General features: G+C 53.1%; 1 long non-coding RNA gene across 1 annotated transcript; it reads right to left on the reverse strand.

The window, feature by feature from the left end:
- Positions 1-1,853: 1,853 nt before the first annotated feature.
- Positions 1,854-9,431, reverse strand: LOC134426828 (uncharacterized). Its single transcript, XR_010030053.1, has 2 exons — positions 9,267-9,431; positions 1,854-3,087 (listed from the first exon to the last, which is right to left on the reverse strand). It is a non-coding gene; the product is annotated as an uncharacterized LOC134426828 (long non-coding RNA).
- Positions 9,432-9,741: the final 310 nt, after the last annotated feature.

Below are 9,741 nucleotides of genomic sequence, written 5' to 3' on the forward strand. Positions count from 1 at the left end.
GATCATCCCTGAGTCCCACCTGCCACAGAGCAGATGCCAACGTGGAGCAGATGCCAACAGTGCTGCTGGCTGCAGGCTTGGGAACTTGTTTCTTTTCTTGCTGTGCTTCCATGGTGGACAGAGGGATTAGCTTTGGGCTGGAAGCAAATGGAACAGGCCCCTTGTCCCTGGTCCTTCAGTCCTTGTGACTGGGGCAGCAGAGAGGGGAAGGTGACACCTCCTCTTCTGAGTGCTTGGACTCAGTGCTTGGGAAGGTCTTTGCCAGCAGAAGGGATTCCACAAGTCTGTGATTCCTGCACCTGCTGAGCCTCCTTTTGAATTCCCTGACAGGACACAGTTTCTGGTGTGCAGAAAGCCAGTGCTGTTGTCTTTTCCAGTTGGGGGTTGTGGGAGGGATGGAGCTTCACATCTTTCAGCCACGAGCTTGCCTGGGACTTCATCTTGCAAATTTTTCCTCCCCTCCTCAGGCAAGTGAGCGTGAAAGGCACCGTGCAGAGATGCAGGAGACGCTGGAGCAATGGGAAAAAGAGAAGGCAGGGAGAGAGCAGGAGCACAAGAAGGAGCTGTCTGAGATGAGGCAGAAAGTTGCCACCCTGCTGGCACAACAAGAAGAGGAACAAACTAGATTTGAAAATGCCAAGCAAGAGGTAATGATTGTGAAAGGAGAGAGAACTGGTGTGAGTTTTTGCAAGGCTGGAGCTGTGGGAGATGGCAGGATATGGGGCTGTGTGGAGCATGCCCTCCGTGTCATCTGCACTGAATTAGGGGAGGTGAAAGCTGAACGGGGCTGTCTTTGGCACCAGGAATGAGCCCTCTCATAGGAAGCCAGGCAGAAACATCAGCTGTCAGCTGAGAGTTTTGTGCTGCTCTTGTGCTCTGTTGTTCTAAGATGTACCTCAGGGTATCTTCTCTGCTCTCCTTCTGCTGCCCTTTTGGTGTGTACTGGTAGATGTTCATGGCCAAGGTGAGTTTGTAGGACTTTTCTTTTGTGGGCATGCAGAGGGTGCAGCAAGAATGCTGACCAGAGAACAATCTCTTTAAAGGCTTGCCTGGAGTATTTCTGAACAGCAATGCAGAGATGTCTTCTGGGCTGTGTTTTAAGTCACTTCCTGGGTAGCTGTGTCTCCCCCAGGGCAGGCAGTGGCCCAGGGCAGCAGCAGCCAAGGGCTCTGAGAGCACAGGAGCCCATCAGTCTTTGCCCCTTGCCACGGGGATGTGTCAGGAAGAGTGTGAAGCCGTCTGCTCTTTCCTCCTGTGCAGGTCCTGCTGGAAGAGCAGAAGGAGAAGAGTGCTTTATCAGAGGCACTGCTCCAAACTCAGGGAGAGCTCAGCCGAGCCCGCCAGCAGGTCCAGCAGCTCAGGCAGGAGGTGACAGAGCAGCAAGAGAAGGGGCAGGTAAGTGTGAGTAGGCAGGCAACAGAGGGCAGGGCAGTGACAAGGGCACAAAAGGCAGCTCCTGGGACTGAGGAAGCAAGGGCTGCTTCAGGCCCGGGGAGCACAGAGCCTGGTAAGCTCCAGAGCTCAGCCCCAGGAAGGAAGGCTTGCAGTGGAAGCAGAGCTGGGTACAGAAGCCAAAAGAAGCAGCCGAGGGAATGGGATTTTGAGGCAGCAAGTGGAAAAAGCTGAGCCTGAGGGCAGGTGCCAGGAAGTGGCTCTGCATTTTGTTGCCAGACCATGAAGGCAAATCTGCAAGCTGAGCTGGAGGAAGCTCACAGTGAAGCCCAGGCAGCGCAGAGGAGGCACAAGGAAGAGCTACAAGGCCTCAAAGAGGAAATGAATCTCCTCCTTGAGCAGAGGGAGGCTCTACAAAAGCAAGTGAGTGTTGTATTGCACTTCATAATCTGTGTCAGAAATAGGTTGACGCTTTTCCTTTAATTTTAACAGAAAAAGGGGGAGGTGTTGTATTGCACTAAATAGTTCATTTAGTTGCTGTTTTTGCACCGGGGGATTAGAGTATTTGCACTGAGTGGTTGTCATATTGCACTGAATAGTTGATGTTATATCACATGGTTTGTTTTCCCCCCATCAAATGGTCTCTCCTTCAACCGCCCCAGTACCCCCCCGGTGGTCTCTTCCTGGGGTACCCCTCCCCTCCCCACTCCTCACTGGTATCCCATGGGCTGTGGACCTCTTCCTCTGCCCCCACTCACTCCCCCGGGCATAAACGTCCCCTGTAACCAGGGAACGCCCTCTTCTGCCATCTGTCCATCTGAAGTGTCTCTTGGAATAAAGAGAGAATGTTACCACATGCAGAAGAATGCTTCTCAATCTTTTGCTTTTGTCTGTGTAAGACCGTGTGGGCTGGGGTCAATAGTTAGCCAGAGTAGACCCCAAACAGCCCGTCCGAGACACAGTCTAACAGGTGAGTGAGAGAGCAGTGGCACTGCAGTCATGCAGCGAGGGGTCTGTGGCCTTCTTGCTTTTCCACGGCAGAGCAGCAGCTGCTGGGCTGAGCCCTGGGGCTGTCTCGTGCTCTGGGGGCTCCATGGCAGCTGCTCTGAAGGACACTCAGTGCTCTGCTGAATGTCAGCTGCTGCTCTGCACAGCTGGGCTAGTCCTCTGTGCTGTTGGCCAGCAAGCAGCAGCATGGATTCCTGCTGGCCTCTTCTTGCTAGCCTTGCTTTGGCAGGTGCTTTCTCAGGTGCCCTTGGTGCTGGGCCACTTAGAGCCTGAAACAAGTTGTCCATATCCTTTCTGAATCTGGTGCTCTCAGGACAGGGAGGAGAGGAAAGCTGTCCTTTACCTTTGCTCACAGCCTGTGCTGTGGCTGACAGTGGCTGTAGCTGTGGCTGTAGCCTCTGACTGCTTTGTTCTGTTTGATTGGAGGTGGCAGAGTTGACATCTCAGCTGGCAGCCTCCCGAGAGTGCCAGGAAAGGACTGTGCAGAGAGCCCAGCAAGATGGGAGGGAGACCCAGGATGAGTCCAGGCAGAAGCTGCTGGAGGCTGAGCAGATGCAGAAGATACTGGAGGAGGCAGAACATCAGAACAAGGAGCTGCAAGTGCATCTGGAGTACCTGGAGAGGGAATGGATTCAATGGGAAGAAGTGGCTCAGCAAAATTCAGAATTGCAGGCTTCTGTCAATGCCCTAGAGAGGGAAAAAAACAGGTAAATGAAATTCTGGGGGACTCTGCATTGTGGTGAATGGATTCCCTCTTTGCCATCTTTGCACCTGCCAGGGACTCTCTCAGCATTTCCTAAGTGGCGGATTCTGAAATCTGCATGTAGACACATGTAATTGTCTGGATGTTGAGTTTCATTTTCTTTACTTTTAAGCCTTCAGATAGAGTTTTTCTGAAGAAAAAAGCTTTGGGGTAGACCTTTCCCTCTAGGGGATATTGTGTTGTTAGGTAGGGGTGTTGACACTGCCCCAGCTGCACTGTAAGGAGCTGGATCCATCCATCAGCTCCACCTTGGGGCCTGTAACTTGAAGCCTTTGGGGTCTGGATCAGCCTGGCATCTGATGCTTTTTCTGGGCAGAACCATCTTAGTGCCCTGATTGCTGCTCTGGGCCAGGCTGGCCTCAGAGGCAGCCCAGATACAAGAATGTCTCTGTTGCATCGTTCCTCATCAAATGTCCCCCGGTGCCTGCAGGGGGTCAAGCAGGGTCCCTGCCACCCTGCACAGTCACAGGCATTTCTGACTGTGCAAAGAATGCAAGAAACAGGACCAAGGTATGGGGGGCTCCTGCAGCCGATCAAGTCCTGCCAGGCTTCAGTGCCACAGGATTCTTCTTCCAAGAAGAAGACAAAGGAAAGGCAGGGCACTCCTGCTTGCCTGGAGCCTTCTGCATCTTCCATGAGGTTGTGCTCCAAGTCTCTGTTGCCACTTTGGCCTTTGTTTCTCCAGCTGAAAGTAGGATGGGTGCTGGTGAATGTTAGGGAACTTGCCAGAGATGCCCTGGCTCTAGGGTGCTGCTCTTCCTACCTGGATATGTAAGATGGAGGAGGAAATGTCTCTTCCATGCTGACCAAACCTCCCTGCTTTGGAGCCTGTTTAGTCAGAAGGAAATTGTTCCTCTCCCCTAATGTCTTCATTGCAAGACTTTGTTGGGTTTGTATTCACATTCCCATCTCAAAAAGAAGGTAGGGCATGGAGGCAGGAACTCACTGTTCTTTCAGGGACAAAAGCAGAGCAGGCACATTCTGGGCTGTGACCGCAGGGGGAACAAAGAGCCAAGTTGTTGAGACAAACCTCATCAGGCAGAGCAGTTTTTCCCTGAGGTGTGGAGGTGCAAGTCCTAAGAGTTGATAAAATGTGATATCATTTAGTAATGAGTGGCTTGCTTCCCTTCCAGGCTGATTCTGTCTCTGGAGGAAAAGAATGTGTGCCTCAGGACACTGGAAGAACAGAACCTGACACTGAACAATCAGGTATCTCAGTGTCAATCTGCTCTACAGCATGCTGAACAGCTCTCTTCAAACCGTGCTGGACAACTGCGGGAGCTCAACAAACAGGTAAGCTGTGCAGTGGCATCCTCTTCCCCAGGGACACACAACAGCACCTTTGCCTTGGAGGCCCCAACCTCTTTCCCCTCCCAGCAGCATCCACAGCTGCCGTGTTCTGCCCGGGGCTGCTGCTGCACCCTGAGCCTGAGGCTGGATCTGGTGTCAGCTGCAGAAGTTTTCCCCATCCTCTCCCGGGTCCCAGCAGGAAATGTGGGAGGAGAAGCAGCAGCAGACTCCTCTGGAGCTTCTCTGTCCCTCTGTTAGCAGTGTTGTCCCAGACAGAGTTGGTGCCTGTGCCAGGCTCTGAGCAATGTGGGGACACAGAGGTGGCTGTGGCAGGCTGGGCAGGGCACTTCCAGCACAGCCAGTTCAGCCGCTGTTCAAAGCTGCAGCCCAAGGATGCCCCTTGCCTCCCTTTCCCTGTTTTCTCTCCATTTGTCTCCATTGCAATCCTTGCTTCTGTGCCTTCTGGGTTTGTCTTGAAGTCACTTCTCCTCCGTTGCTCTACCTGCGGCCCACTCTGCTGCCTCAGGAGCAGCCCTGTCCCTGAGGCCCTGTGCATCCATCTTCCAGATCCAGGCCCTGCAGGATGCAGTGCTGCAGATGGAGGCTTCCCAGGCAGCTCGGCAGAAACAGCTGCTGAAGGAGCTGGAGGAATCCCAGGCAGGAGAACGCTCTTTGAGGGACTCTGTGCACGTGCTGGAGGCTGAGGTGTCTGAGCTGCGTGTGAAGCTCCAGAGATCTGATGACAAAGCTCTTGCCTTGGCCATACAGTCTAAGGCTGTGGAGTTGGAGCTGAGGAAGACAAAAGTTCAGAGCGAAAACCTCAGAGCCCGCAACCTGGAGCTGCAGAAGGAGTTGGAGGAAATTGAGCGAGGTACAGCTTCTCCTTTCCCACTCACTGCCCCATGCTGTCTCACCAGCTGAGGAGCTGTAGCTGGAGGCCCCATTCCCCCCAAACTCCAGGCCCTGCCAGAGTCTCCAGGCTATTGGCCTCTCTGGAGCAGGGCTGCACAGGCATGCCCTCTCCTTTGTCTCTCTTGGCTTGCTCACCGTGTACAAGGCCAAGGGCAAACACATTTTCCTATCCCTCAGAAACTTGTCCCTTTCATTCCTGCCTTTTTCTCTGCTTGGAAATTTTCTTCATTTCTGTCAGCTTTGGAGTCTTTGTGGGCTTAGGGCCTGGCAAACACAGTCAGGTAGAGAAGACAGTGCTGTTGTCTCTGCAGGGTGCACATCAGTTTGCCTTTCCTTTGCTTGTGTCTTTCTCCTTCTCCTTTCCCCTTTCCTTCTGCAGATTGGTGGAAGGAGGAAACCAAGCACAACTCTCGAGAAACTGCTCTGGAGAAAGAGGCCACTGAAAGGCAGCAAGAGGCTGTGGCTCTCCGTCAGGAGGTGGCATCTCTGAGGATGAAACTGGAAAAGCTGGAGAAGGAAAGGAAGAATGTGCTGGTGAGATTGGCAGATGCCACAAAGTGCCTTTTCCTACCTATGGTTGGGCCTTGTGTTCATAGTTCTAAAGAGCACCTTTTCTCAGTTTAACTTTTGTAATTGCATTCTTCTGAATAAGGAGGAGAAGATGTTGTAGTCATGGCAAAGCCAGTTAATGCTGAGGCTGCTGCTGGTTTTCCTCCATGCTGGGCTTCTCTGCCCTAGGACCTTTAGTTCTCAATGTCCTCAGTGTCCCCATTGACATTGCATGGTTTGGGGAACTCCTGGTGTCCAATCCCATGTTCAGATTTCTAAATACCTGGATCTGGAAGGAGGGGGAGAGTCCCAGGTTTGCTGTTAATAGAAAGGTGTTTGTCCTTGGCCATTGGAGAGCAGCCAGTGGGGAGAGAGAAGAGGAAAGGCAAGTGCTGATCCCCAGCAGGACGTGTGCCTGCAAGGGGAGAACTCGTCCTGAGTGGCAGCAGAGAATGACAGACTGATGTGGCCATTGCTGCTGCCAGAGAGGGCAGTGGGGCTCTGGGAGATGGAGCCATGGGAACTCTACACAGGAGAGGTGGAAAGCCACTGCTGTCAGCCCAAGCGCAGGGAATGAAAGGCTGGGGCTGTTTGCTCTTCCCTTTGTCCCTGATGGAGAGCACACCCTCGTGGCACTGCCTGAATCCTGCTTAGCGTGCACTTGCAATCCTGGCTGCAGTTCTGGCAGCTCCTGCCCAAAGGAGCACTGGAGTGGAGCTGCAGGAGGTCAGGGAAGGGCAGAAGGGAAGCTGGGATGGGCTGAGTGAGCTGGGAAAGATGCAGCATCAAGGGGGGCCCAGCAAAGCTCTGCAGCATCCCGAGGGGCAGAGAGAGAGGGGCAGCCTGTGCCTGCCCCTGCAGCAGGAGTCCAGATCTGGTATGAAAAGCAAAGGGAGAGAGGGAATGAGTGACCCTTTTTCTCCCCGTTTTGGCAGCATGAACGGGAATTGTACCAGCAGCAGATGAGAGATCTGGAAAAGAAGAATGAAATGCATTCACTCAACATGCAAAGTCAGCAGGAAAGATTTCAACACTTGGATAGTGAAAAGGAAACCATGCAGGAAGATTTGGAGCACAGTGCTGCTGCGTTGAATGAAAGAGGGAGCACTCTGAGTGCTGCACTGACCAAGTTTAAAATTGCCAAAGGGGCTCTGCAGAAACACTTGGCCTTCCTGAAGGGAAAGACTTCTATCCAGGCAGGCACTGGCATTGACCTTCAGTCCACTCCAGTGTCCCTGACTTATTCCAGAGATGTTTCCCATGAAGAGGTGGGTCTCTATCCCTGTCAGTCCCATTGGGTAAAGCAGCCTGGGCAGCAGCAGGCAGCCTTCTCTGTGTGCCTGACTCCAGCCAGAGGCCACTGACTGCCAGATTGTTTCCTGGCACACCCAGAATGACTTATCCAGCTCTGGGGCTTGCTGTTCAAACATCTCCAGGCCAAAAGCTGGGCATGGGGAGCTGCTTCTCCTGTGCCCACAAAAGGGGAGGCAACACGTAGGGGTTTGGAATTGGTGTGGGAAGGAATGGAGCAGGTGAGCAGAGTGATGAAATAAACCCAGCTGAGTTTTGTACCGAGAGGGCTGAACAGCAGCTGCACTGCTGGTGCTTTGAGGATGCTTCATGAGATGGAGATTTCTGAGGGACAGCTTCTGTGGTTTTTGAAATATGGCAATCATCTCCTCTCTGAACACCCAGCAGGCTGTTGGAGCACAAGAGAAGCAGCTGTTACCTGGCTCAAGGACCAGCCTGGAATCTAAGAAACCGCTTGCATCAGCAGAGAAGGAGAAGAGAGAGAGGCCTGAATTATCCACTGTGCACAGGAGAAGTGGTGAGCAGGTAAATTGGGCTTTGACAGCCTCTGCAGAGCCTCAGGCTCCTCTGGAACAGAAGCCTGTGGTGTCACGAAAGAAGAGTTAGAGGAATTTCAAGTCCTCGGCATTGCTTCAAGTCTCATTTTTCCCCTGGGCTTGGTTGCCCACACTGTGCTCTGCTCCCATGTGGAATGCTCTGATGTTTGGGAGAGGGAGAATTTGCTCCCTGACCCTGGGCTGCCTGTGCAGGAGCTTGCTGTTCAAACATCTCCAGGCCAAAGCTGGGCATGGGGAGCTGCTTCTCCTGTGCCCACAAAAGGGGAGGCAACACGTAGGGGTTTGGAATTGGTGTGGGAAGGAATGGAGCAGGTGAGCAGAGTGATGAAATAAACCCAGCTGAGTTTTGTACCGAGAGGGCTGAACAGCAGCTGCACTGCTGGTGCTTTGAGGATGCTTCATGAGATGGAGATTTCTGAGGGACAGCTTCTGTGGTGTTTGAAATATGGCAATCATCTCCTCTCTGAACACCCAGCAGGCTGTTGGAGCACAAGAGAAGCAGCTGTTACCTGGCTCAAGGACCAGCCTGGAATCTAAGAAACCACTTGCGTCAGCAGAGAAGGAGAAGAGAGAGAGGCCTGAATTATCCACTGTGCACAGGAGAAGTGGTGAGCAGGTAAATTGGGCTTTGACAGCCTCTGCAGAGCCTCAGGCTCCTCTGGAACAGAAGCCTGTGGTGTCACGAAAGAAGAGTTAGAGGAGTTTCAAGTCCTCGGCATTGCTTCAAGGCTCATTTTTCCCCTGGGCTTGGTTGACCACATTGTGCTCTGCTCCCATGTGGAATGCTCTGATGTTTGGGAGAGGGAGAATTTGCTCCCTGACCCTGGGCTGCCTGTGCAGGAGCTTGCTGTTCAAACATCTCCAGGCCAAAGCTGGGCATGGGGAGCTGCTTCTCCTGTGCCCACAAAAGGGGAGGCAACACGTAGGGGTTTGGAATTGGTGTGGGAAGGAATGGAGCAGGTGAGCAGAGTGATGAACTAACCCAGCTGAGTTTTGTACCAAGGGGGCTCAACAGCAGCTGCACTGCTGGTGCTTCGAGGATGCTTCATGAGATGGAGATTTCTGAGGGACAGCTTCTGTGGTGTTTGAAATATGGCAATCATCTCCTCTCTGAACACCCAGCAGGCTGTTGGAGCACAAGAGAAGCAGCTGTTACCTGGCTCAAGGACCAGCCTGGAATCTAAGAAACCACTTGCATCAGCAGAGAAGGAGAAGAGAGAGAGGCCTGAATTATCCACTGTGCACAGGAGAAGTGGTGAGCAGGTAAATTGGGCTTTGACTGCCTCTGCAGAGCCTCAGGCTCCTCTGGAACTTGGCACCTTAGGCCAGGCAGTGCCTTGGAGACCTCTGCTTGTTCCCTTGCCTCTCCCTGTCCCTGCTGTGGCCCAGCCCTTTGTTTGCTCTCTCTCTTGTGGCAGCCCATGGCTTTCACAAGGGCTTTCACTGCGCTGCCTCCCTCCCTGGCCCCGTGTCCCTGCACACACACACTGGCCTCTCTTGCACAGCCTCCAGCGAGAGCTTTCTGCCCCCAGTGTGGTCTGGTGCAGTTCAGGGTCTCAGAGCAGGGATCTCCTTCCTTGATGTCCAGAGGTGCTTTTGCTCCATGTTTGCTGACAGGTTTCTGTGACCCTCTCTCCCATCCAATGTGCAGGTGGACCCTGAAAGGAGAAGAATCAGAACTTTTAGGAGAGTGTTCCCTCCAGACTACTATACCTTGCCTGTCCATGACTCTACCGATAATAATTGGTCGACTTCTGAAATAGAAGAGTCCTCCAGTAGCTCAGAGGAGCAGCAGCCTCTGTGTTGAGGCACAGCCTGTGGAGAAAGGGGTCAGTGGCCCAAATGTGTGCTCTGGAAATCAGAGCTGGGTTCCTAAATCCCTTTGGGAGTCTCTATAATAGACCTGTGGTGGCTGAGGGATGTAGGTGGGAAGGGTTTGGCAGCCTTGAGCTGGACTTG

This window comes from Melospiza melodia, chromosome 19 (assembly GCF_035770615.1).
Source record: "Melospiza melodia melodia isolate bMelMel2 chromosome 19, bMelMel2.pri, whole genome shotgun sequence".
Taxonomy (NCBI): Eukaryota; Metazoa; Chordata; class Aves; order Passeriformes; family Passerellidae; genus Melospiza; species Melospiza melodia.